This window comes from Schistocerca nitens, chromosome 1 (genome assembly GCF_023898315.1).
Source record: "Schistocerca nitens isolate TAMUIC-IGC-003100 chromosome 1, iqSchNite1.1, whole genome shotgun sequence".
NCBI classification, from domain to species: domain Eukaryota; kingdom Metazoa; phylum Arthropoda; class Insecta; order Orthoptera; family Acrididae; genus Schistocerca; species Schistocerca nitens.
The window spans coordinates 1,084,018,900-1,084,041,933 of NC_064614.1; positions in this window are offsets into that span (position 1 = coordinate 1,084,018,900).

Consider the following 23,034-nt stretch of genomic DNA (forward strand, 5'->3'; position numbering starts at 1 on the left):
GCAAAGCTTTTGTTGATGGAGGAATGGTAACTATTCAGGCATACGACAGGAACGATCATTCTATGCAAGAAAGTTTAATATAAATGGGCTTTAAAGTGCGACGCAGGAGCTATAAGTATTGGTTTATCTTCTTTGCGGTGAAGCATACTCTTCTACTGAAGCTATTAGAGCTCATATTTACTAGACATTTTTGCTTCGCATGAGATTTCTTATCACATTCCTTAATACTGACTATTGCTCCAGGGACACACACGTAGGGATGAATGGATACTGACGTTATGTTCTTTCCTTTTTAAGAAGGCCATGTATCAACCACAAACCCCGAGAGGGATTAAGCACTATCTGATAAAAACTATCCAGACATCCCTACATAATACGGGATACATTACTATATATTACAAGAGGCAGACCTATCAGTACAAAAGGAGACGAGGCGGGAAGTACTGCGCTGTCAGCAGAGATCCAATAACGGCACTATGGGTCCGTCAGGACACCTTCGAACGGGATATAATTATTAGATATCACCTGATTAACGAATAAATAAGGGACACTTCAGCCCTTCTAAAACTGTCCACGTCGACTACTGGTGATCTGATTGTGTAGCGGAAACGTAAAGGAACAACCATAGGTAAACCAAGACCAGGCGGCCTCATGGAGTGACGGAAAGCGACCGTTGAGCATTGCGGAGGGTGGTTGTACGAAGTTTCATAAAATCAAGGAAAGGAATCACTTGGGAGTGCCCAAGTGTTACCAGCAGTCCAGCTAACACAATAACTTTGCGTAGGGGGTTACAGAGAATGGGGTAGAATTGTCAAGTAGCTCCCCATAAACCACACATTTCTATAGTCAATGGTAAGCGACGCTTAAGAGCGATTACATTGGACCTCGGATGACTGGAAAGACCGATTTGAAGCGATGAATCACGCTATACCCTATGGCAGTGCGATGGAAGGGTTTGGGTTTGGAGTCTACCTGGAAAACTTCACCTGCTCACATGTGTAGAGCCAACAGTGAAGTACAGAGGAGGTGTTGTTAAGGGATAGGAGTATCTTTTGTGGTTTGGGTGCGGTCCTCCCTTATTGTCATTAAGAAGTGCTAAATGCGGAAATATATTAACACATTTTACACCATTGTGCACTACGTAGTGGAACAATTCGGTGAAATAATTCGTGACGATGATTGTACCAGCATGACAATGTACCATCTCATAAAACTGTAACTGTGAGGGAATGGTGCATGGGCAGTAACTTTTCTGAAATAGACTGGCCTGCTATGAATCCTGACCTGAAACCAGGGAACCACCTTTAGGATGAATTAGGACGTGGACTTCGCTGCTCAACTCAGCTTCTAACATCACCAGCTTCCTTGGTTTCGGTTCCTGAGGAAACATGGGCTGCCATTCCTCCAGGGACATTCAGTCAGATCACTGAAAGTATCTCCAGTACACTTCAAGGCGTCATAAAGGTGAAGTGTAGACACGTTCCCTATTAACGTCGATTAATAGGCGTTTGGATACTTTTGATCAGAGACTGTATGTTCAGAGACAACTGTGTCAAACTCTCGAGACTCTTGAACGTCGGCATGCATGAGAACTGATATTCCTAATACTTGTAATCTCCTACTATTGAAGCTAATTATTTTGTTGTTGAATGCAAGTAGTAGGTCTCAAATACGACACAATAGAACGTAGTAGAATGACACTTATTAAGGAAAATAATCTTTCCCGTCTCAGTGACAGAGACAATAACGATCATTCTTATTGCAAACTCAGCAGCACTTAATTTCCGAATGAGATTCCAAATTTCAGACTTTGAAGAAATCCTTCAGCTACCTTTAGTTGTAAGAATTTAGGACAGTTCTGTGACAGAAACTGTATTTACTGTCGAACAGCATTTTCCAGCTTCGGCTTTAGCTGTTACCGTTATCATTCCACGTACTTTGTACCTGACTGAAGAAAATAGGACTGGTTCATATATAGGTTTTCTTTTGTTATAATCAATATGTCCTCCGCAAGCCACGACATGATTTTACACTCTACTTTATCTCCTGTATCATTTACGTTCCATTCCGTGTCTTCTTCAATGAAATGCCTGTTATCTGCACATTTATATTTTTCAATCGAACGCCACAACTGCGTCAGATCATTACATGTAGAAAGCAATCGTCTGGCATCCATCGATGCACAGAATTCAGTCAGATTCAATGACCTGCTGTTTGTTAACGCCTGGGGATGATTCTTCGTTGCTATATACAAAATAATAATTGTTGCGCTTTCGTTATTATCAGAATTGTGTAACACAGCGTCCATATAATTAAACGCTTGTATTAAATCAACGAAGATACATACTGTATTCAAGTGATAAAATTAACCCCTCAAGTGACTCTAGAGAATTACTAATATTTTCTGCTCCTCTTTTCTTGAAGCAAAACGTTACCATTTTTTCATTTTTCTAAAATGATTTTGCTAATACTTCTTTTGAGCTGTAAGAAAGTACATCGTATATGAAAGACACATTGCACTGGTTTCTATAGTTATCGTAGTTTGTTTTAATATCTTATAACATGCAATGAATTGAACGTTACACTTGTTTTATGGTATTATATTACATATAATTATCATGTGAGCAAAACTGCCCATTTTACTATAAGCGTAAGATGTACATATGACACGCCATAGACTTCAAAATCATTGAAGTTCTATACTGTTCAAACTCTATTATAACGCTACTTCTTAGTTTTATGTTGTTAGTTTTAGTTTCTGTTTCAAGAACTTGTTTTAATTGCTTTGTTTTATTCTTTTTAAGCATCCACTCGGATATCTGGTGAGTACATTCGTCAAACTGTAGTGTAGTATAGCCTGTCGTAGATATTCCAAATCTCATATACTCTGTAAATAAGTGCAGCAAGGGAAAAAAATGTGCAGTAAGGGAAACAATTTGTAAAGTATTTGATAACGTGTTACTCTTTAGGTGATCATTTTCGCTGGTTGTGTTTTATATATACATGGAAAATCTAGTTGTCGGTAGGAGCTGACGATACTGATGATAATCATTACCATGTAATCTTTTGGATCATGAGCAATATTTAGTACAGATCTTCTCTTTCTTGCTCTCTACCTCTTTCTCTTCTCTTTTTATTTTTCTCTCTCTCTCTCTCTCTCCTCTAGAGCGTCATTTTCTTATTTACTTCATAAGTATAAGATAAACAACATCGGACTTAGTAGTAGAGATAATTTTATACTTCTATTCACGAAATGTTACACCTTTCATTTTAAAGGATTAGTGATAGACTACTGACAATGTCCGCCCTAAAATATGTAATGAATCCAGGCAGAGACAAGAAAGCAGCAAGTAGGAGGTATAATTAGAATTAGTTGGCGAATTTATCCACATGGAATATCTCTTAACTTGGATCATTTCTAATACAACATTAACAAGCTGGTAAAGTAAGGGATTTTTTTTCAGTTGTGTATACCTTATTGACATAGATACTAACATGATAAGCTGACCATGTGATTCAATGATGATTACTTTTGTTACAGTAGTTAGTAAGTGCGAAGCCTTTTTCGACTTGAGCTCCTACGGAATAATGTCATTGTCAGTGCGATGATCAGTAGTGCTGATAAGTGGAGGAATCCTTGTGATGAGGAGCGAGACTAACTGCTTAAGACCAGAGAATACGACACAGGACAATTCTGAGTCACACACCAGTCTATGCCATTCGACCCAACATCTCCGAGAACGAGAATTAGCAAAAGATCTCACTAGAATGTTGTCGTCCAACTAGAACAGCAACAACTTTCACTAATTTGAAAAAGAATTTTATGGCTGGTTGATAGATAACTTTACAAAAATCGAACCAACTTGAGGAGAGACAAACCAACGACATTGGCATATCCAGAACCTTTTGCAATCCTGTTTCACGCAGCATAAACTTGCAAGAATTTCTTTTACTCCGAAGAGTTTTTGAGGCTGCAGCTAATTTGGAAAAGCGATTGGAAAGAATCGCCGACGAATCCATCTGATACTGCTATGATTTAATCTAGGCGAGTAGTGATGAGTTTATGAGCAACCAATCTCATAATTACAAACTGTATTATATTCCGGGCAACCGCAGCTGTTGAAAGTAATGATGTTAGAAAGAACTCCGCTAACAGTTGGTGTAACTGTTGTTTATTAAACACAACCGGTTTTGTTGCCTAAAGCCGCATCATCAGGAGGAACCTACCGAAAACCGAATTACAGTGTCGCAGTTTACAGATATTAAAATTAAGAAAGAAATGTCGAAAATATATTCACGAAGTTAAAAGATCATAAGCATACTCCTCGCACTAAGTCAGAATTTACTATTCATCTACATCTACGTGATTACTCTGCCATTCACAATAAATTGCCTGGCAGAGGGTTCAATGAAGCAGCTTCAAGTTGTCTCTCTACCGTTCCAATCTCGAACGGCACGCGGGAAAAAGAGCACTTAAATTTTCTGTGCGAGCCCTGATTTCTCTCATTTTATCGTGATGATCATTTCTCCCAATGTAGGTGGGTGCCAACAGAATGTTTTCGCAATCGGAGGAGAAAACTAGTGATTGAAATTTCATGAGAAGATACCGTCCCAACGAAAAGCTCCTTTGTTTGAATGATTGCCACCTTAATTCACGTATCATGTCTGTGGCACTATCTCCACTATTTCGCTATAATACAAAACGAACTGCCCTTCTTTGTACTTTTTCATTGTCATCCGTCAATCCCTCCTGATGCGGATCCCACACCGCGCAGCAATACTCCAGAATAGGGCGGACAAGCATTGTGTAAGCAGTCTCTCTAGTAGACATGTCGCACCTTCTAAGTATTCTGCCAATGAATCGGAGTCTTTGGTTTGCTCTACCCACAACATTATTTATGTGATCGTTCCAATTTAGGTTATTTGTAATTGTAATTCCTAAGTATTTAGTTAAATTAACAGCCTTCAGGTTTGTGAGATTTATCGCGTAATCGACATTTAGCGGATTTCCTTTAGTATACATGTGAATAAATTCACACTTTTCTTTATTCAGGGTCAATTGCCACTTTTCGCACCATACAGATATCGTATCTGAATCATTTTACAATTCGTTTTGGTCATCTGATGGCTTCACAAGACAGTAAATGACAGCATCATCTGCGAACAATCAAAGACGGCTACTCAGATTGTCTCCTACGTCGTTAATATAGATCAGGAACAATAGAGGGCCTATAATACTTCCACGGGGAACACCTGATATTACTTCTGTTTTACTCGATGACTTTCCGTCTATTACTACGAACTGTGACCTTTCTGACAGGAAGTCACGAATCTAGTCACACAACTGAGGCGATATTCCATAGGCACGCAGTTTGGTTAGAAGACGCTTGTGAGGAACGTTGTCGAAAGCCTTCTGGAAATCTAAAAATATGGAATCATTTTGACATCCCCTGTCGATAGCACTCATTACTTGAAGAGTATAAAGAGCTAGTTGTGTTTCACAAGAACGGTATCTTCTGAATCCGTGCTGACTATGTGTCAATAAATCGTTTTCTTCGAGGCAATTCATAATGTACGAACACAGCATACGTGCCGCACCCCTACTGCAAATCGGCGTTAGTGATATGGCCGTGTAATTCAGCAGATTACTCTTATTTCCCTTTTTGGGTTTTGGTGTGACTTGACCAATATTTCAGTCTTTAGATGTGGATCTTTCTGTGAGCGAGAGGTTGCATATAGTTGCTAAATGTGGAGCTATTGTATCAGCATACTCTGAAAGGAACGTGACTGTTATGCAATCTGGACCGGAGGCCTTACCTTTATTAAGTGATTTGCTACACCGAAGATATCTATTTATACATCTCTCATCTTAGCAGTTGTTCTTGATTGGAATTCAGGAATATTTACTTGGTCTTCTTTGGTGAAGCAGTTTCGGAAAATCGTGTTTAATAAATCTGCTTTAGTGGCACTGTCAGCCGTGACTTCACCGCTGTTATCGCGCAGTGAAGGTATTGATTGTGTCTTGCCACTGGTGTGCAATATGTATGACCAGAATCTCTTTGGTTTTTCTGCCATTTTCAGAGTGTCGTTGTGGAAATTATTATAAGCATCTCTCATTGTAGTACGCGCTATTTTTCGAACTTCTGCAAAACTTTGCCAATATTGAATATTTTGCGTTCTTTTAAATTCGGCATGCTTTTTACGTGCTTCTGAAACACCGATCTGACCCGTTTTGCGTACCTTGGGGGGATCAGTAACATCACTTATTAATTTATGTAGTATACAGGGTGCAAATTTTAAGTCGACAAACCAGAATAACTCGAAAAATAAGCTTCACACGAAAAAATGTGTAGAATGATTATTTTCGAGAGGGGCATCTGCTGGTACTGAAATTAGCCAGCCACTCCAGCCCGATGGGAGTGGGGCGGGAGGCAACTTTAAAATTTCAAATGAGAACCCCCATTTTTATTGCAGAATCAAATCAAATGGCTCTGAGCACTATGGGACTTAACTTCTAAGGTCATCAGTCCCCTAGAACTTAGAACTACTTAAACCTAACTAACCTAAGGACACCACACACATCCATGCCCGAGGCAGGATTCGAACCTGCGACCGTAGCCGCCGCGCGGTTCCAGACTGTAGCGCCTTTAACCGCTTGGCCACCACGGCCGGCTTGCAGAATCAGATTCCATATAAAAAACTACGTACATTTTGTCTTAACGTTTGTTTTGATTCTTGGTAGTTGGCGCTGTAATTAAAGAAAATGGATGTCCTCATTTTTGCGTGGAAAATGGGTACGCATAAATAAAAAATACTTATTTACTTCGTAGGATGTTTGGTTAGTTAGTTAGCTAGTCAGATGATTTTTTTTTTGATAGTTAAAAGTTGTGTGGCCTCATGACCATGTAACAAACAAAACTTATCCGAATCTGCGGAAAAAATTAATATTTGGATCAACATTTGTAAAACTCTAAGTCCTCTCTCTCAAACCTCACCCTATGGGGAGAGAGGGAGAGTTTTAGTTTTATCGAATCAAAATTTACGAACTATATAAGTATTTTTTATCTATCCGTAACCATATTTCACGCAAAAATGAGAACATAGATTATCTTGAATTACATCGCCAACTACCAAGAATAAAAACAGGGGCTGGGGTGGCGGGCTAATTTTAGCACCAGAAGATGTCCCCCTCGAAAATAATCAACTATGGATCCTACACATTTTTTCGTGTGAAGTACATTTTTCGAGTTATTCTGGTTTGTCGACTTAAAATTTATATCCTGTATGTGTCTCAGTTGCCGTTGGTACTATCTCTTTGAAATCATTCCACATCTTTTATACTCTTACATGATCAGAACGGAAGGAGTGGAGACTGTCTCTTAAAAAGGCGTTAAGAATATCTTTATCAGTTTTTTTTAAATAAATATGCTTTGCGTTTCTTTTTGATGGTTGAGGGTGTTACGGTATTCAGCCTAGAAGCAACTGCCTTGTGGTCGCTAATCCGTGTAACCGTCATGATACTCCATATTTGTCCAGGATTATTTGTTGCTAAGAGGTCAAGTATGCTTCCGCAACCATTAAGTCTTCGAGTGGGCGCATCTACTAATTATTCAAATAATTCTCTGAGAAAGCATTCAGTATAATTTCGGATGACGCGTTATGCCTGCCGCCGGCTTTAAACGTATATATTTTCCAGCATATCGAAGATAGATTGAAGTAACCACCATCTACAATTGTATGATGGGGGTACCAATTTGAAATGGTACTCAAGATTAATAATTTAGTCCGATTGTCAAGTATAACCTCTACACATACTATTTAGCAGGAACTATCTACTTCAATTTCGCTACAAGTTGAACTAATTCTGATAGCAATAAATACTCCCCCACCATTTGTATTTAATCTGTCCTTTCTGAACACTGTTGGGACGTTTGAGAAAATTTCGGCTGAACTTACTTCCGGCTTTAACCAGCTTTCCGTACCTATAACTACTTGAGCTTGGGTACTATCTATTAGGCCTTTCAGCTCTGGTTCTTTCCCAACACAGCTACGATGATTTACAACCACAATACAGATCGTTTCTACAATTAACTTACTGTGTTTTAGCTGCCCCCTTTTAGACGAACGCCCTTTCTGTGGTTTCCTGAGACCCTCGAACGTAAAAAACCTCCCAGTCCCTTCCACACAGCCCCCGCTACCGGTGTAGCTACTTCCTGTGTGTAGTGGACTCCTGACCTATAAAGCGGGACCCGGAAACCCACCACCCGATGGCGCAAGTCAAGGAATCTACAGCCTACACGGTCACAGAACCACCTGTGCCTCTGATTCGGACCCTCCACTCGGCTCTGCACCAAAGGACCACAGTCGGCTCTACCGCCGATGTTGCAGATGGTGTGCTCCGCCTTAATCTCCTAAGGAAGACTGGCAGTCTTTACCATTTCCGCTAGTCACCCGAAACGAGAGAGAATCTCCTTCGATCCAAAGCGACACACGTCATTGGTGCCGACATGAGCCACCACCTGCAGTTGGCTGCACCATGGCAGCTATGTTACTAAGGGGCCCCATTACTATATCGTCAATAGTGTGGCGAGCGAAAGGCAAAGAAGACGTGCTCCATTCTTTAAAATTTGCCTGCTAAAAAAAATAAAAAAATAAAAATAAAAAAAGAATTTAATAAAATATTTTATTCTGAGTGGACACTAAGCGTTTTTCAGTATGTGGTAGTATATGAAGTCACACTGTTCACATGGATAGCTTCCGTTCCGCCAGCCGAAATGCCTTGCGGCCAAATCGGTAAGAGACATCCACCTGATACATTCCACACAGTAATTTGCATAGTGCCGCGACTAATCATGTTAGCAGTGACAATTTTTTATCACCAATCCAGCCCCTTCTTAAAAACTTTTAGTGTCCGCTCACTATAAATTATTTCATTTTTTCTTTTTAGATGCAGGCAAATTTTAAAGAATGGAGCACGTTTTCTTTACCTTCCGCTCGCCATTGTATTGACAATATTCACTGAATAGTAAATTTTGACTGGGAGCGGTGGGTATGCCTATGATCTTTTAACGTTTTGAATATGTTTTAGACATTCCCTTATAATTTTAACATTCATAAAATGAGACACTGAACTTTGTTTTTTACCATGCAGGTTGCACCTGATGATACGCTTAGGCTCCGAAACCGGTTATGTTTTAATAAACAACAATTTTACCGGCTGTTAGCGGAGTTCTTCCAAACATAAAGTCTCATAATCGTTTAGTATGAAAGCATCCTTACACAATGTGGAAGAACCAAATCTCTGTCTAACATCAACCTAGGTGATGTGCAGCTACGTCTTAACTCCATTATTAACAAAAAGTTGCTGTTATAGGCATGTTATACCGCAAGATGCCGACTTGAGCTTACGAACCTTTTGGACCGAGCGAGAGGCATACCATTGCCCGGGAACTCTGGTACTTAATTGAATTTGTCATGTATTGGATCGCATAACTAGAATGGAAAGGGCCTCATAAGTGAGTTCTGGCTGCTGGTTCTTATCTAACTATTGAATTGAAAACATTCGGCCGGCCGCTGGTGGCCGAGCGGTTCTGGCGCTACAGTCTGGAACCGCGCGACCGCTACGGTCGCAGGTTCGAATCCTGCCTCGGGCATGGATGTGTGTGTTGTCCTTAGGTTAGTTAGGTTTAATTAGTTCTAAGTTCTAGGGGACTTATGACCTCAGCAGTTGAGTCCCATAGTGCTCAGAGCCATTTGAACCATTTTTTTTTTTTGAAAACATTCGTCCAGATTACCACCATTTAATTTACTCTTAGCGAGCACATACACAAAAAGGTATCACACATTAATGAGATTATTAGAAAGCAAAAACCGAAGGAAATACAAGCCATGAGCGTCGGGATAATTTAACTGATTCATGGACCTGCTTGGCAGGCCCCCAAGAAACGGACAAGGCAGGAGGGATAATAACCGCAACAGGTTGTCATCCTGAAGTACGTAATCGCCGTTTGGTGCGAAATGATTGCTTCACTCATATCTTTGCACAAAAGACATATTCAGACAAATTGTATGCACTAATAACATTAACATGTTAATCTGTCGAAAACTTTTGATTAGAATTGAAGCAATATTCATTAGTTTTGCGAATTCACTCACGGTTTTATTTCTAAACCCATCATTTATGTACACTAAAATTAGATCATTATTCAATCAAACTGCCTTCGAATGGTCTTCGAAAGGCTAACTCCTATTTTCCCAGAAAACACACTGTATTAATAAGCCTTGTAAAGATGTCTCTTTTTCGCTTTTTCTTTCTACTACGTAGAGATATTTCATTTTCAAGCTTGTCACCATGCGCAGTTTCTATCCTACAGGGTGGTCAGAAATAGGCTGAAGAGTTTGTAAAGATGTTGCAGAATAGGTTGTGCTGAGAAATAATTGTTAAAAACGAAACTCCTAGTTAATTTGCATTGGAGTTAGCCAGTTAGACCGCTGCGCTCGCAAATTCAAGAGGCCCGCTAGAGATAGTGTTCAAAATGGCTCTGAGCACTATGGGACTCAACTGCTGTGGTTATCAGTCCCCTAGAACTTAGAACTACTTAAACCTAACTAACCTAAGGACATCACACACATCCATGCCCGAGGCAGGATTCGAACCTGCGACCGTAGCAGTCCCACGGTTCCGGACTGCGCGCCTAGAACCAGAGATAGTGTTACCAAACGTACATTTTTTGTTTGTTCCTTGGGACGGTAGTAGAGATCTAACCTACGCCAAAGGCTGAGCTGTATTGTTTCAGTAAGGTGAGCTTCAACAGCCCTAAAGTATTTTATAAAAAGCATATTAACCATCAGCTGTTTATTTGTTCCATAGTCATCTACCGGTTTCGGTTCTGACCATCATCAGGATGTAGTGTACAATAGATTAGTTGAAAGCATTCCATATTCCTTTGAAGCTGAACAATATCGAAACTATCCTGAGAAATTGTACAAACAAGTTGTCTTAGAATACTGACAGTCATGTCAAACAGACAGACATCACAGGAATGTGATGCCTGTCTGTTGGGATGCATCACTAGTGAAATTTTGAGAGTCGGACAACATATTACTTCCTTCCACATACGTCTCCACGACGAGAAAATTCGATAAACTAGAATCAAGACAAAGGTTTACCGACAATCATTCTTCCCATGCCCCATTCGCAAATGGAAGAAGGACGGGGGGGATCAACTACTAAAAGTATTCTCCGCCACATACAGTTCGGTAACTTGCGGAGAATTAATGTAGATGTAGATGTAGGACGCTTCTCTTCTCTGTAAATGTGTGGTGTTGTATGATGGACAATCAGTTGACTCGGTCTGTTTTATTGCTGCATCATATCACAGGTCCCGGTTATGTGGACTCTCAAGGATACGAGTTTCCGGCATTATTGTGTTGTAAAAGGCTCCTTTGGCTACAACGATACGTATGTTTCCAGTACGACGGGGCCCAAGGATTTTCTGCTAGCCAGGGGACACACCCCCTAAATCTAACATTCTCTGGAATATGGATATGTAGAAATGAATAGCTTTCTTGCTCACCGAAGTTTACGTATCTTACCCTTCTCACTGCTGTCTTTGGGGATGGTTATCGGTGGAGTCTACAGTCAACGGATTTATCCAGAAATTCTTCAGCGTACAAGTGGAACAGTGGATACCAAAATTTCGAGCTTGTTTCATGGCCTTAAGTTTTTAATCATCTTGAAGCTCTTCTATCTAGGTTTGCTTACAAACAAATTTAGTGTTAGTGGGAGTACGCCTTGAGTGAAACACAATTGTTTCTTTTCGTCTATTTACCCAGATACGTTTCGTTGAAGTTTCAGCATCGCCAGTTTTCTTCCTGCCAAACAAGAAAAATGCTCTTTACTAGTTGTACGCACATAAATTTGGGTTTTTTCAAAGAAAGTAGTAATAAATTTGAAAAACAGACTCAGGTTTTTTTATATACTTTGTCACCACATGGTATGGTTTGCCTGGTTTCTTATCTGTTGCATTACAGTTGTTTTATTTCACAGTCTTTCATCTGCAACCATACAGAACTTAGATATTTACCTCGAAATTTTACGAATGGGAATGTTATGGTTAGGCGTAACGTTAATTAGTTCTATGTAGAAGACTGTGTGTGTCTGTCTGTGTGTGTGTCTGAAATGTATTTCACTTACTTTTTCTGGTGCCCCAACACCTTCACTGTGAAAACCTGCTTCCAGTAACTGTTTACAAAACACAGAAACAAGATTCAAAATCCCCGGCCAGAACGCAGCCATCTGTTTAACTGTGCGCCAAGTTGTTTTCGTAGTTTGTAAACATTGACAGTGAAAGTTAAATAACGCGGTTTTTTACATTGAAGATAATGGGGAAGTCACAGAAAGTGAGTGAGGCACATTTCTCTCTCTGTATCTCTCTCTCTCTCTCTCTCTCTCTCTCTCTCTCTCTCTCTCACACACACACACACACACACACACACAGACAGACATTACAACTGAAATGCGAAACACAAGCAACCAGGAAAACCACAGCACAGGGTAACAGGGTATAAACTGAAAACTTTGTTTCTTTAAATCTGTAACTACTTTCTTAAAAACTCAAATTTATTGAAATACAAGTTATAAAGATCATTGTCCCTATTTAATAGAAAGAAAATAAAAGCGCACTGATGATGCTGAAACTTCAGCGAAACATGTCTGGGTAACAGAAGAAAAGAAAAAAAACTGTTTTGCTCATGGCTTTCCCCTTCCGAAAACAAATTCATACGTAAATATTTAACTTCCAGGAAATGGAAAGAGTGAATAAAATCATGAACAGAATCGACAATACTTTTATTACATGCCTCTCCTTCAAAACTGACATCGTACCAGGAAGGACGGCAAATAGCGAAGTGTTACTAATTGTTCATATACATTGTGTTAGGAGGAATAGGTGGTTAAACTTGGTATACGGAGTGCGAAATTAGGTGCACGGAACTGCCACGTTTTCAGGTAACAGTGACCCTAACCAGCAAGGGTATCGCGCCACACTGGATTTCGATGACAAACACGGGTATTTCTTTCCATGCTGTTTCAACTGTCTGCCAGAGCTCATTTGTCGAATTGATGAGTGTGTTGTGCCAGTATCTCTGCCACCTGTGACTGGATAGAATGGTTTGGAGAACGCGTTGGCAAGAAAAACTATCGAACACGCCCTGTAGCGAGGTAGATCACATCACAGGCAGTTTGCTGTCTTGCGTTGTCTTGTTCAAGCACGTCATGGAGATCTGGAAGATATGGCAGAACCACTGGCCGTAACGCGTCTGAATTGTATCGACTGCCGTTCACTCTCTGCAGACGCGCCAAGAGAAGCTGCAAAGATGTCCGGCTAGCTGGCAGCCCATAGTGGCACAGACTCAATCGCAGTGTTCGTGTGAATAATTTATCCTGCTACAAACAAACCCAGGTTCTGAATAAAGATAAAGTAGGAGGGAGTAGAGAGGTAAACACTCACACAGAATTTTTGAATAGATTCGTGAATTGATCACCGAATGTCAGGTTTGTACACACATCAAAAAAAGTTTTGCATCACCCCGGTTCCCATAACTCCTGAAGATAGATTTGATTGTGGATATTGTATCACAGACACAGTTCCTTTGACTGTTCAGAGATGTCACTAAACCCGCCCAAAGATATAAACAAACACGCATGAGCAGCGCCTATTAGACGGACGGAGGTCCGACAGCCGATCAATTCCAGTCATTCCACCAGGAAGGAGGTGCACAGCTCGTGTTGTCTGTAGTTCAACCATGTCTGGACGGTCAATACCGCGATTCGGTCTCGTCCGCATTGTTACTTTGTGCCAGGAAGGGCTCTTAACAAGGAAGTGTCCAGGCGTCTCGGAGTGAACCAAAGCGATGTTGTTCTGACATGGAGGAGATACAGAGAGACAGGAACTGTAGATGACATGCCTCTCTCAGGCCGTCCAAGGGCTACTACTGCAGTGGATGACCGCAATCTACGGGTTATGGCTCGGAGGAACCCTTACAGCAACGCCACCATATTGAATAATGCTTTTCGTGTAGTCACAGGGCGTGTTGCAACTCAAACTGTGCGTAACAGGCTGCATGATGCGCAACTTCATTCCCGACGTCCATGGCGAGGTCCATCTTTGCAACCACTACACCATGCGGCGCGGTACATATGCGCCCAACAACATGCCAAATGGACCGCTCAGGATTGGCATCACGTTCTCTCCACCAATGAGTCTCGCATATGCTTTCAACCAGACAATCGTCGGAGACGTGTTTGGAGCCAACCCGGTACGCTGAACGCCTCAGACAAACTGTCCAACGAGTTCAGCAAGGTGAAGGTTACCTGCTGTTTTGGGGTGGCATTATGTGGGGCCGACGTACGCCGTTGGTGGTCATGGAAGGCACCGTAACCGCTGTACGATACGTGAATGCCATCCTCCGACCGATAGTGCAACCGTATTACGGCATATGGCCGAGTCATTCGTCTTCATGGACGACAATTCGCGCCCCCATCGTGCAAATCTTGTGAATGACTTCCTTCAGGATAACGACATTGCTGTACTAGAGTGGCCAGCATGTTCTCCAGACATGAACCCTGTCGAACATGCCTGGGATAGATTGTAAATGGCTGTTTATGGTCGACGTGACCCACCAACTGCTCCGAGGGATCTACGCCGAATCGCCGTTGATGAGTGCTCAACAATCTGGACCAACAGTGCCTTGATGAACTTGTGGATAGCATGCGACGACGAATACATACATGCATCAGTGCTAGAGGACGTGCTACTGGGTATTAGAGGTACTGGTGTGTACAGCAATCTGGACCTCAACCTCTGAAGGTCTCGCTGTATGGTGGTACGCCATGCAATGTGTGGTTTTCATGAGCAATAAAAAGGACGGGAATGATGTTTATGTTGACCTCTATTCCAGTTTTCTCTACTGGTTCCGGAACTCTCGGAACCGAGGTGATGCAAAACTGTTTTTGATGTGTGTATTATTGTAAACTATTGTTCGTCCAAGCAGGTCGTTCCAGAGATGCATACATGTAACTTTTCTAATGTTTTACTTGAACATTGTACAACGGAGGGTTTGAAAAGAAGAATCAAGAATTACTCACTGACACTACTTTCGCGTCGAATAATTGTTACAGTTGGTCCCCAAAATAAATACGGCGATTTTTTCAGAAAAGACGAAATGGGGCAAATCCTGGCAGATGTTTTATGGTAAATCCCCGATTCTGCAACAATATCGCGACAGTTCTTCAATAATAACCCCACAAATTATAACATTCAACCAACAATGCGTGAGATTATCTCATGTGAAGATATAATTCCGCTGCTTAAAGTAAGGATTAAGAGGAAACCTTCTGGTAAAGCACTGAAACGCCGACACGCAATAGGAAATGAATGGAAGAGGATTCCATGAGAAAATAAAAAGCTTGTTATTGAGAAGGAAAGTCGTGCTTAGGAAAGAAAAGAGTGCGGTATATAAACAAAACGGGGCCAGCTAGATTTCACTACATCAAAGTCAGAAAACACATCAGAGTCAGTTTCAGACCTCTTAGTTCTTTAAAATAGCTCAGATATAAGTACTGACTTACTGTTTGGCAAAGAAACATCCGAAGTAGAGAAGCAAGAACCTATAACTCAGTTTTCCTATCACTCAGTGACTTTGCTGTAGTAAAATTCCAGGGAAAACCCGAAAATTCATTCCGATTCCTTATAGCCAAGATAATTTCAGTATACCAAGAAGAGGGCTATGTAGGAAAGTTTTACAAAAGCTTCCAGGAGCCCATAAATTTAGTGAGACACAGGGATGAGCGCAGCACAGTTCAATAATGCAATAACTTTTGCATAGCACCTAACAAAGTACAGTATTTACTAAATACCTAGGTGGCTTAGCCTCTCTACTGAACACTGGACAAAGGCCAGCACTGCAGAGCTTTACCGCATTATGTGAGCTTAAACAGCGGAATTTTTTTTTGCTTAACTGTAAATTTCTCTTTAATTAATAAACAGATAGAGCTGGTATATGGATGGATCGCGGCTGACACCGCACTCTATGACTTCACTTAGAGATCGCAGGAAAATCTACACCTCATTTACCACCACATTCTGAAGACTGAAAATTGCAGGGCTTTACCCCAAGTCCCTTAAGTGACGTGGTTGTACGATTCTACTCGGGCAAGCGAACGATATTTGTATAAAGTAAGAGACGATCGGTCGCGAAAATGAAACAACTGTGAAAATCCGATGAAGTTTTGCACCGATGTGTCGGATAGTGTCTCTAGTATGCCCATCGATGGCGGCACGTTGCTCTTTGTAATTCTCAGTGCACAGTGAAGGCGTAAAGATGCCTAGAAAATAGTGTCTATCGCCAAGTATGAGGGCCTGATGAGAGATTTCGCCTGTTGTCACGCAGGCCACATGATGTAACTGTCACGCGTTTCGTTCTTCACAACGATTCTCGACCGGACTCAGCAGGGGCAATCAATACGAATATGAATATGAATATCTCTGCTCACGTAAAGCGCTGGGTATGAAGACAACATTTTGGCACAGACAACGAGCTGTAGACGAGCTTAGAGAATTTACGGAAACCGCAGGCGGCTACCTTCTCTGACGAGGGTATTGGAAAGTTGGTATAATGTTACGACAGTTGTCTAAGTCGGAGCGGCGGCTATCTGGGAAAGCAGCTGTAAGGTGTAGCTTACTATTGCAAATAAAACGGTTTTGATTTTTACAGCGGCTTCCATTTCGCGACCGATCGCAACTTACTTTCCCAATAGCCCTCATATATACAGTATATGCGCTGTCTGCTCTTTCGGACATGACCAAAAGAACAGACACCATTTTTGATCAAACAGCCACTATAAATTAAGACACAAACGAATTACAGGCATTGGCGCGACAAGCGAGACGGCCAGTGATCTCTTCAGTTCAGATGCACGACAGATTCGAACTCTTTTCGGAATCCGCGAAATGGCGCCAGTAATGAGGCACTGCGTTAGCAGTGTGTGGATAAGTCGAAAGTTTGGTTCTGATGGGAAGCGTGCTCTGGTTGTTCGTGACATGCAAGGACCACTCTCTCTGGATCGTTGAGGGTCAGAGCATCTGCCTAGTGAGCACGAGATCCGGGTTCGAATCCCAGACCAGCACAAATTTTCAATTTTCCCCATTGATTTCAAACAACGCTCGCTGGTGGATATGAAAGTCCACTCGGACATTATCTATAGGTTAGGATCTTGCAGCTGTAGAATTCTGATACGTATTGGTATACTTTTCTGTTTTTAATACGAGGAGTGGCAAGACCTGTCTCCAAACGACCAACATTCGAATGCGATTATTGAATGAGAAACACTCTTCATAACCTTTCTTAAATACAGGATTTGTATATCCAAGTACGATAGTTTGACGTTTGTTGCACGTCGACCTCGTGGTATGTCGTTTAACTTTCTGGGCGTAACGTTGCAAAAGCGGTTTGAAATGGAACGAGCGTCTGAGGATTGTGGTAGAAAAGGTTTATTGGGAGAATTTTGAGATAGTATGTGTCATCTGCAAAGGAAACCGCATATAGGGCATCATTGCAACCTGTTCTTGAGTGCTACTTGAGTGTTTTGGATCCGCACCAGGTCGGATTAGAGGAAGACATCGATGTACTTTAGAGGCGGGATGCAGTCGGGAGGCGGTGGGTTCGAACAACACGCAGATAGTACGGAGATAGTTCGGAAACTCAAATGGGAATTGTTCTGGCGTAACCACTGCTTCAGAACAAAGCGAGTGGTCAACCACGATTTGTTCCTGAGAACCTCTCAAGACTGCCACCCATGGCTTGAGGAAAGCTTCTCCACAGGAGCTGGGCAGTGAACACGTATTGACCCAGCGTATGCTTCTTTACGTGAGTGCTTTCAGCCATCTCCCAACAGTTTGCAATGCCCGCTTCTCTGTATGAAACACATGCAACTTATTACATACAGAAACGTGAAGCCATAAGTACACCCGTCGTGTTACATTGCGTCTCTTCTGGTAGACCATGCTCTCCGTGTGATTAAGTTTTGCAAGACGAATTCGTTGAGCTCTGCTAGACATACCACACGCCGTAGCACAGAGATAATGCGGAGGCAAACTGGGTAGTGTTGCCTGTTAGAACCAGAACACTTTGGAAGAAAATAGAAGAATGGCAAGCCGCGCGCTGGAGCACTTGTTCACAAATCAGCGCTGATTGCCGAAGTGTTTCGGGTTTCCTGTTTCAGTCACGACAGGAGGATTACTTTCAGTAATAATGTTTAGTTTACTGAATTTAGTAACAAATGATGTAAATACTAAGTTTTTGCAACAAAATTACAAGTTGCTAAATACTATAAAATGAAATGTCTATGATTGTCATATTCTGTGATGGTTAAACAAAGTTTTAAGAAAGGAGCAAATTTGTAAAACATTATTTGTAATCTGAGACCTTTTCGTTAGTACTGTAGTATAAAAGACATTTTCCATAGTTTTTATTTGAAGTAATTTATTTCTCCAGAATTTCTGTTGGAGAAAGAGGTTCCTACTCAATGGTAATTCAACGTTTTATAGCTTTATATCTTTATAACTTTATGTATTTTCTTTAATGTATGTAGCCCTCTAATTAGAGCTTTGTATACAACTTGTAGGTCTGAAGATGACCAAAGTAGTGGTCGAAACCGGTCACCTTGTTAAATAAATCGTGATCAAGACTGTTTTTAATATTAATTATTTATAAGACATTGATCACTGCTGTTCCCGTAATGCATTCAAAAGTAATTCTTTCTTCCTCTTTCTTAATCTCTCTATGGATTTCATAACGTTTTAAAACCCTCCAAAACACAGTAAACGGCTCTTAGACAACCTTAATTCAGTTTCGAGATATCTTTCAATTACAATAATTTTGAATCATCTTCGAATTAAAAGTTACGATGTTAATCATATTTCCACCAGATACTACGCGATTGTAGGTTTATAATTTATTTATTCCATTGTGAGTTCTTTGAAGAGTTTTTTACGCGCGAAAAGTCAGACGCTTCTAGTGAAACGTGTTCTAGTGTGTGAGTCGCACACGGCAGAAAACATTTCTAATTCTCTGAGACGGTTCGCTGTGGACACATTTGAATACGAGTAAATGAAGTTATCATTAATAGTAAGGAACTACAGGAATGCCTGAAGATCAAAAGCGTTTGCTGTGAAGATTGGCAGCTCGTATTTTACATAAATAAATTTTTACTAATCCACAAACGGAGGAATATCATCAGTATAGCTTGATTTCACAACTGGAAATCATTAAGTGAAAACAGCCACAAGTGTCAGACATTTGGAATATCTGTCCAGAATAACTGAAGGTGCAACTACCATTTATAGCTAGCGATGCGGATGGCAGATGACAAACTCAGATTTATTGGAACAGTGGTAACGAAGTGTAATCCACTAGGGTAGGAGATTATTTTTTAAGGTGTAATTCGCTAACGTAGGAGATTTTTTTTGGGTCATCAGCCTTCTGACTGGTTCGATGCGAATGCTTTTAGAAATTCCTAAGGAATGTTTGTTCGCAAGTCTCGAAAGCTCTATTAAACTCTAATGCTGGATCCTCTGTGTCTTCCATATCAACTCCCATTTCTCCTTCTGCTCTTCCCTCGCAGAGGCCTTCAGTGTACTCTTTCCACCTATCCTCTCTCTATTCTGTGATTAACAGTGCAATTCCCATTGCACTCTCAATGTTGACGCCATAGATTTTAATTTCACAAAAGTATGGTTTAACTTTTCCATACTCTGAATCAGTCCTTCTGACGACCAGTTCTTTTTAGACATCTTCACATTTATTCTGCAGCCACTTCGCCTTTACTGCCCTGAACTTCCTATTTCATTCATTCGTAATTTACTTATATTTCTGTATTCCGGACTGTCCCTGAACTGTTTTGTATTTCTTTCACTCGTCCATAAACTGAAGTATTTCTCCTGTTACCCAATGGCTCTGTGCGATTACCTTCCTTGCATCTACGTTTGTCAGTCCAATTTCTGTGACTGCCCATTTTAGAAACGTCTATTCCTTTTCAACTAAACTTCTTACTGTGGTATTCATTATCGCATTATGGCCTCAGAGAACATCCAACGCATCCCATTTCTCCTCAGTACATCAGTATTCCACTTCTTCCCACACTATTTTTCCGGACGAGTCTCTTTAATTTCAGCCTGCTCTTCATCGTTACAAAATTATGATCCAAGTATATATCGGCTCCTGAATAGGTCTTACAATCCAATATCTGATTTCGGGATCTCTGTCTGACCATGATGTAATCCAGCAAGGTTTTTCCCGTACTTTCAGGTCTTTTCCAAACACATCTCCTCCTCTTGTGAGTTTGGAACAATGTATTCGCTATTACTAGCAGAAATATATTGGAGAAAACTCTTAGTGTTTCTCCCTTCTCGTTACTACTACCAAGCCCACATTTTGATCTAACTCTTAATTCCGTTCCTTTCCCTCTACCGTGCTCCAGTCTCCCATGGCTATTAGTTTATCAGGTCCTTTTAGAAACTAAATTACCCGTTAAATTTCCTGATATACTTGCTCTGCATCTTCATTTACTGCTTTTCACGTGGGCATGTGTACTTGTTGTTGGAGCTGGTTTTCTATTGAGCCTGATGAGAATAATTCTGTCACTGAACTGTTCGCATAGCGAATCCTACTCCAGATATTCCATTTTATTCTGTTGTTGATGTTATTCTATAACATTCTAACCAGAAATCCTTATGCTCTTCCATTTTACTGCACTGACCATCATTGTATCTACAAGGGTTGACTAAAAAGTAATGCCTCCACTTCCGTAACTCTTAAACAGTTGGCAGCATTGGTATGCGACAGGTACTGGCTTCTTCCATAACCTCTTCTCTACAGCTCCAGTTGACGGGAAGCGTTAGCCTTGTGTTGTTACAGGGTAAAGTATGGAACCCTGCGCGGACGGTCGGTCAATGTGCTTTAAGCAACATGGAGTCATTGAATTCTTGACAGTAGAAGGTGTCACCTCAAAGGAAATTAATCATAGAATGAAAGCAGTTTATGGTAATTGTGTTTATGTGAGTACCGTGCGTCGTTGGGCGAGTAAGTTTAAAGATGTTTAGGCGAGAACATCTGACCTGCGTGACAAACAAAGCGTTGGACGTCTTGTGACACAACCACCGAGTTTCACAAGCAAAACGTTGACAGATTGATTAAAGACGATCGTCGTATCACTCAGAGAGAAACTGCAAGCACAATCGGCATTTCACAAGAACGTGTGGGTCAAATTATTGCTTTGCTTGGCTGTCGGATCTGTGCACTATGGGTACCCCGGATGCTGACTCCTGCAATGAAAGCGCCCAGACTTCATATTTGCCAGGAACTCCTCTCGTGTTACGAGAATGAAGGTGACGCCTTTCTCCATTCAAATGTGACAGGAGACGAAACGTGGGTACACCATTACGACCCGGAGACGAAACGTCAGTCTAAGGAATATCGATACAAAGACTCGCCCCAGAAAAAGAAATTCAAGACGCAGCCCTCAGCTGGAAAAGTCATGGCCACAGTGTTTTGGGGCGCAGATGGTGTCATCCATGTTGATTCCTTGATCGTGGTACAATAATAAATTCAGAGCGTTACATAACAACGCTGCGAACTCTGAAACGTCGGCAAACAAGGGTTCGAAAGGAAAAGGGAAATGTTTTCCTGCAGCATGACAATGCCAAACCACACACTTCACGTGTCACCTCAGCAGAACTTCAGAGACTGAATCTCACCACCGTACGGCATCCTCCATACAATCCAGATTTAGCACTGTCTTCCTTCCATCTGTCCGCGATACTGAAAGACGATCTGAGGGGACATCATTATGCTTCTGATGCAGACGTTGAGAGAACTTGTTCGTCGTTGGCAGAAATGTACCTAATTGGCTGGTGATTATGTGGAAAAGTAAATATTGTTAATTAAAGATCACATTCTAAGGATTATTTCTGCGTTTGATTTATTAAAATATCCCCAACCAAACTCAATTAACGAAGGTGGAGGCATTACTTTTCATTCAAACCTCATACAGTGTTCATTTGCATTTCCATTTTCAGATCTTCTAGCTTCTGTACGACGTTCAAACTTCAGACATTCCGTGTTCCGACTCTTGGTATGTTACCTTTTCGTTGGTTTTCAATCTTTTCCTCACGGTGGTCTTGCTGAGGTCAATATGGAACAAATAAGTATTGTTCATTAGCATGTGATGCATTCCACGGTTGCAGTAGGAAAAGAGTAAACTGATACTAGAGCAGAATACACACACCTCATGGTGTTTTAAAGAGGAAATGTGTAAACGTATATGAACGCAAAGAACAAGGTGAAAATGAGTGAAAGCTTCGTGAGCATCTAGATAGCAGAATCTCAGGTAATAGTAAACAGTTTAGTGGTAAGGACATTATACAAACAAAATGTTTTACAGTGGATAATGGACGAATGTCAGTATTGACATACGTGACGAAAGAAACACGAATGTGAAGAAGCATATGCACTCTTTTGCTTATCTGCAATAATTGTATTCACTTTGAAACAAAAATCACTGTTAATTGTTATGTGCCGAACGATTACTTTAGAGTGAGAGCAGCAATATTATTAAGTGACTTTGTAGTGTGACATGATGTCACATAAGAGGCATGCGATTATTTTATAAATTTGAAATGTTTATTTATATACTGCTCTTGTGGTCGCTGGAGAAAAATTTAGTCTCTTGGTGTGTAGCAATTCAAGTTTATTTATGTATTTCAGGAAAAACCCATCTTGTACTTGACACCTTGCTGTGTGTATGGTGCCCCTTACCTCCTTTGATATTCTGAAGATGAAATTACCCGAAGCATATACGGAAATTTGAGTTTCTGCTGAATAGATAACGAAATTTTTCTCCATGATCATGACAGGAGTATATAAATAAAAATTTCAAAATTATTAAGCGTGAAATGAAGACAGTTGGAAAGAAAT